Source organism: Panthera tigris, chromosome D3, assembly GCF_018350195.1.
Source record: "Panthera tigris isolate Pti1 chromosome D3, P.tigris_Pti1_mat1.1, whole genome shotgun sequence".
NCBI lineage: Eukaryota > Metazoa > Chordata > Mammalia > Carnivora > Felidae > Panthera > Panthera tigris.
Window position 1 is genome coordinate 64,709,107 of NC_056671.1, and position 6,000 is coordinate 64,715,106.

Sequence of the window (6,000 nt, forward strand, 5' to 3'; positions counted from 1 at the left end):
AAATGTGAAGATACTATTATGTTGAGGACTAATGAGTGAATTGGTATCAGGACACAACTAGCAGTATCTGTCACAAGTCCTATTAAGAATTAGGCAATACTGGATTAGAAGCCATCAGAGTTTCATGTGTGTATGTGCGTGGGTGGGAGGGTATGCATCTCATATACGTGCTTCTTCACTGAAGGGGCTTTCAGTTATAGACAAGACATATATGTGAAGAAAGATACATAGAGAAACAGGTAGGAAATTAGAAGAGCCATTAAATGATAAAATGGGAAGTACAATGGTTTTGCTTCAGAAGATTATGGCTTCAGTGGTAGGCTTCTGGGAAGAGATGAGATTTGAGCAAGACCCAAAAGAATACTAACATTCATAGGTAGGCAGAGAAGAGTGGGAAAAGACACGGGAAGCAAGATATCCCATTGGAAACAACATAAGGTAAACAATGGCATAGAAGGGAGGGTAGGTCTAGTCAGGCTCCAATATCCCTACTATGCTGTGCAGGATAAGCATTTTCCATTTTCACTTCCTGTCTTTTCAATTATTTATTTATTTATTTATTTATTTATTTATGTATGTATGTATGTTAAAAATTTTTATTTTAACTCCTAAGGTGTTTTCTGTACTTTGTGTAGCATATAAGATGATACAAAATTATCAAATATTTACTTATTTCAAATGTTTATTTATGCTCAATCGGCACCTAATACCATGTTAAAAGGCATGACTCAATTCAGAACCCTTCTTCTGAGAATCATGAAACTATTCAAATGAGGATGTTAAGGGAATACATAAAATAATAAAATGTTTAGGTTATAAAATTAAAATAAAGATAGGAAATAGTTGAGAAGTATAGTCCAAACAAAATCAAACTTGGTAATTAATCTGAATTAATCAGAAAAGAGAAAAGGGTTATGAGGTTAAAAACAAATAATAAAAGTCTGATTAAATTAGATAATTATTCCCTCTTGCTTTTGTCTCTAAAATATGAAAAACAATATCTTTCTTGCCTTCCTCCCTCCCTTAGTTTGTTCCTTCTTTTTTGTTTTTCTCCACATAAGCATGACTATTAGACTATAAATTTGAGAGAATCCAGATTTGTATCTATATTCCTTGCTGCTCTACTTCCAGTGCTCAACACATTGAAAATGTAAAAAATATTTGTTGAATTGAATTGAAATTTTATTCACTAATATGTATATATACATTTAATAATATTATTTATGTAGCACACATATATACAAACCCAACATACATAATTAAAAATAAGTTCATCAACAAAATTATGTTGTAAAAACCAGTGCTTTTTCCCCATTTTTTAAAAAGTTTATTTATTTATTTTTTAGAGAGAGAGAGAGGTAGAGAGAGGGAAAGAATCTCAAGCAGGCCCTGAACTGTCAGTGTGGAGCCCCATGCAGGACTCAAACTCATGATCTGTGAGATCATGACCTGAGCTGAAATCAAGAGTCAGATGCCTAACCAACTGAGCCACCCAGGCACCTGTTTCATCATTTAAATTTTTTTTTATTATTTATTTTTGAGACAGAGAGGAACAGAACATGAGCAGGGGAAGGGCAGAGAGAGAGGGAGACACAGAATCTGAAGCAGGCTCCAGGCTCTGAGCTGTCAGCACAGAGCCCAATGTGGGGGTCAAACTCACAGACTGTGAGATCATGACCTGAGCTGAAGTCGGATGCTTAACCGACTGAGCCACCCAGGCGCCCCTGTTTCCTCATTTAAACAATGACTCAAAGCATCTCAGAAATGTTTGTATGCATGCAGGTCAATGGTAAGAAGACCTAGTATATTTTACGTGGTAGAATTATTTCAAATTTATGAATCATGAGCCTTCATGTGAGTGCATGAGAGGCTACTCACCCTTTTTCAAAATACCATCTTTGGGCCTGTTAATTTACTGTATATTTGCTGTCTTTTTAATTTCTGCCATGATTTTTCTTTATTATTTCCTTCCTTCATTCTACTTATATAGGTTTATTCTGCTGTTCTTTTTCCTAACTTTCTATAGATGAATGATGAGATCAATAATCTTTCAGGTTCTATTCTTCTCTATTACATACAATTAGGACTATAAATTTGACTCTAAGTTTGACGTTAGCTGCATTCCAAAAGTTTCAATATATTGTATTTTAGTTATTACTTAGCTCTAATCTATCATTGTGGTTTCTTTTTTGACTTATGAGTTATTTAGAAGTATATTGCTTAATTTTCAACATTGGGTATTATATGTTATTTCTGGTTATCTCTTTTGCTATAAATTTCAACTTACTTCCATTTTGTTATAGATCATTTTCTGACCTTTAAAATGTTTTAACCTTTTGCTATGTTAAATAATGCTATACAGTTTATGTTACATGCATATATTTTCTGTATTATTGATTTATGCTTTAGTCTGGATGTCTTTTATTGACCTCACTTCCACTTTACCAATTCTTTCTTCAATTGTATCTAATCTGCCATTAAACCCATTTATAGAGACATACCTCTCTGTCACTGAGCTTTCTTCCTTCTAGAATTTCTATTTCTTTCTTTCTTTCTTTCTTTCTTTCTTTCTTTCTTAAATGAAAAGTATTGATCTCGTAAAATTCTGCAAATTTTCTTTTCTTAAACATGTTAATTCCAATTATTTTATAGGCCATGCCTGATAACTCCAAAATCTGGATCAAATTTTACTCAGTCTTTATTGTTTCTTTTTTCTTTTATTACCTCCTCAGATACATAGTAACTTTTGATTGAATGCCAGACATTGTGTATAAAAACTACAGAAGTTATTTTTTAATGTTTATTTATTTATTTATTTATTTATTTTGAGAAAGAGAGAGAAAGTGTTTGAGCAGGGAAGGGGTAGAGAGAGAGGAGAGAGAGAATCCCAAGCAGGCTCTGTGCTATCAGTGCAGAGCCCAACTCGGAGCTTGATCTCATGAACTGTGAGATCATGATCTGAGCCAAAATTAAGAGTTAGAGGCTCAACAAACTGAGCCAACAAGGAACCCCAAACTACAGAATTTCTGATTGATGTTACTTTTCTTTAGGTAGAATGTACTTTTGATTCTTATATGCAATTCACCTTTATTTAATCAGATAGTGAATTCATTTGGAGTTGGGCTTCTATTATTGTAAGGCCTCGTCTGTTTTTAATTTACCCTGACTCCTCCTAAGATGAGGGCTTTCAAGGATTCCAAATGAAAGCCTGGGAATATTTACCATACCCTTCATTCTTGGTAGAGCCTGAACCATAATATTTTTTTCTCATAAGTTTGGCTTCAGAAAGCTCTGTTCAGCTTCTTAGCCTCTTAGTGTGTTTTCTTCTTGACCTCTCAACCTCTTGCTACATACTGCCTAAGGATCATCACATTTCTTAAGAGGAAAAGTAGTACAAGAGTTATTGCTCTCTGTTGTACTTCTCTTTGTGATTCTGGCCATTCAAGTCCCAGCTGTCTTGGAAGTCCTACACTACATTTTTTGTTTTCCCAGCCCATGATGTCTTCAGACCCTACTCAACTTTTCTACTTTTTAGGTACTACTTTTTACTTGGTTTCTCAGACTCTTGCTTTCTGTAGGGCTTCTGAATTAGCAACTGTCTTGAGGGAGAAAACAATAGAAAATATCAGTCTTTCCTCAATGCATTTTCCTTCTTTGGGGGATGCTGGCACTTCATGTTTTGGCTTCCTTGGTTGTTTTTAAATGCCTTCAAACAAATGTTCTTTGTTTTTAGTGGGTAGGTAGGTATGATACAAGCCACTTCATTACAGCCAGAAGTGGAAGTCTATTTATCCTGCCATGTAACTGAAAGCCTACTGTAAGGCATCCTAAATATTAACCTTAAATTCTGTTTAGTCATTAGACATGTAGAAGGGTAGAGAGAGCTTGGGAATATCAATAACTAAGTAGACAGGGATACAGGTGGGGAGGCACCTGGCTGTAGGTTGCAAATAATCTGATATCTACCACTATAGACAGTGAGTAAACCAGCTGTTGCTCCCCCTGGCCAAAACTTTTGAATGTCCTAGATTGGCCTGATGCCTTTTTCTTAGCTTCTCCTTTTCACCAATGGCAGAGTATCCTGACTCTTAGTGTGTGAGGCTAGGTAGGACCCCATGTTTCTGGCAGCCCTTCTTTAGGGTGGTAAGAGCTAGGCAGACAAGTATCTTATCTAGGTACTGTAGAAGGAATTGGTGAAAAATACAGAAAATAGTTTAAACAGAAGTTTCCAGGAGGTATCATTTGCTAGGGAAGAGTTGTAGCAAGAGAGAAATATATGGTAAGAAAAATCTCTAGCAGTTGTTGGTATCCAACAAATAGTTTGAAATTTCTGAAGCAAAGTGCTTCTTTTCCTGATTCACTTAAAATCCACTGGGCAAGACACTGTTGGTGGGAATGCAAATTGGTGCAGCCGCTCTGGAAAGCAGTGTGGAGGTTCCTCAGAAAATTAAAAATAGACCTACCCTATGACCCAGCAATAGCACTGCTAGGAATTTATCCAAGGGATACAGGAGTACTGATGCATAGGGGCACCTGTACCCCAATGTTTATAGCGGCACTCTCAACAATAGCCAAATTATGGAAAGAGCCTAAATGTCCATCAACTGATGAATGGATAAAGAAATTGTGGTTTATATACACAATGGAATACTACGTGGCAATGAGAAAAAATGAAATATGGCCTTTTGTAGCAACATGGATGGAACTGGAGAGTGTGATGCTAAGTGAAATAAGCCATACAGAGAAAGACAGATACCATATGGTTTCACTCTTATGTGGATCCTGAGAAACATAACAGAAACCCATGGGGGAGGGGAAGGAAAAAAAAAAAAAAAAAAAAAGAGGTTAGAGTGGGAGAGAGCCAAAGCATTAGAGACTGTTAAAAACTGAGAACAAACTGAGGGTTGATGGGGGGTGGGAGGGAGGGCAGGGTGGGAGGGAGGGCAGGGTGGGTGATGGGTATTGAGGAGGGCACCTTTTGGGATGAGCACTGGGTGTTGTATGGAAACCAATTTGACAGTAAATTTCATATATTAAAAAATAAAAAAAAAAAAATCCACTGGGCAAGGAACACTTGTATTCACACAAGTGACATAATAATTCTGACTTTTTTAAGTGAACCAATTTTCCATTATTTATCTTTAAACCAACTAAAAGCTGGGCCTTAAGTAGAAGCTATTTCCTAACACAAATGAAACCGTCTTTATAATGTATAACGACTTTTTAAACAATTCCCCTCATCCTGCCACCTCAATTCTTCTGTTGGTGTCTTCCTCACCTTTCCACAAAAGGCACATTGATTTCCACATAAAAATTCAATCCTGCTCCAGGCATCAAAGCAATCTGATTTAAGGACGGATTTAAGTAGTCTCTTTATTCTCCCCTTGAGCCAGTAGGGTGATTCTTAGAGCCTGGTCATTGTGTAAGTAATGTTAAAGCAGCTTAACATGCCCTTCTGCTAAATATTTTATTTCTTTTACTGATCATTGGACATGACTCACTGCCTGATCAGGGCTCCATTCTGACCACCAGTGCCATTCCACTTGAGTTTCAGACCTTCTTGGACATCACCACTCTTTAAGGAGTTCAAAAGATTCCACATTTGCTCAACTTCTGTTATGACCACCATTTCTAGTGGCCTGACTTGCATTGTATCCCTTTCCCAGATCTGGGTTTCTGTCTTAGTCCAACAATCCCCTCTTTCTCCCAGTCCATGAACAGATCTTGCAGATGCTACCTGCAGAGTTTTGCTACCCTGGCTTCACTATCACCATTCTCTGCCTACTTACCTTTGACCCTTTATTGAAATGGTGACTAAATATTGATATCACTGTTGGAAGCTTACCCTCCCTTATGTGGCTGGTCCATTGTTTTTAGGGTGCTTTCCCCACTCTGCCATACCTTCAGGACAAATATAACACTAAGCTCTGACCCTCTTCACACCCGGCACAACTAATAAATATATAAATCTTTAGATAAGAAATATAATTGCCTTTTATC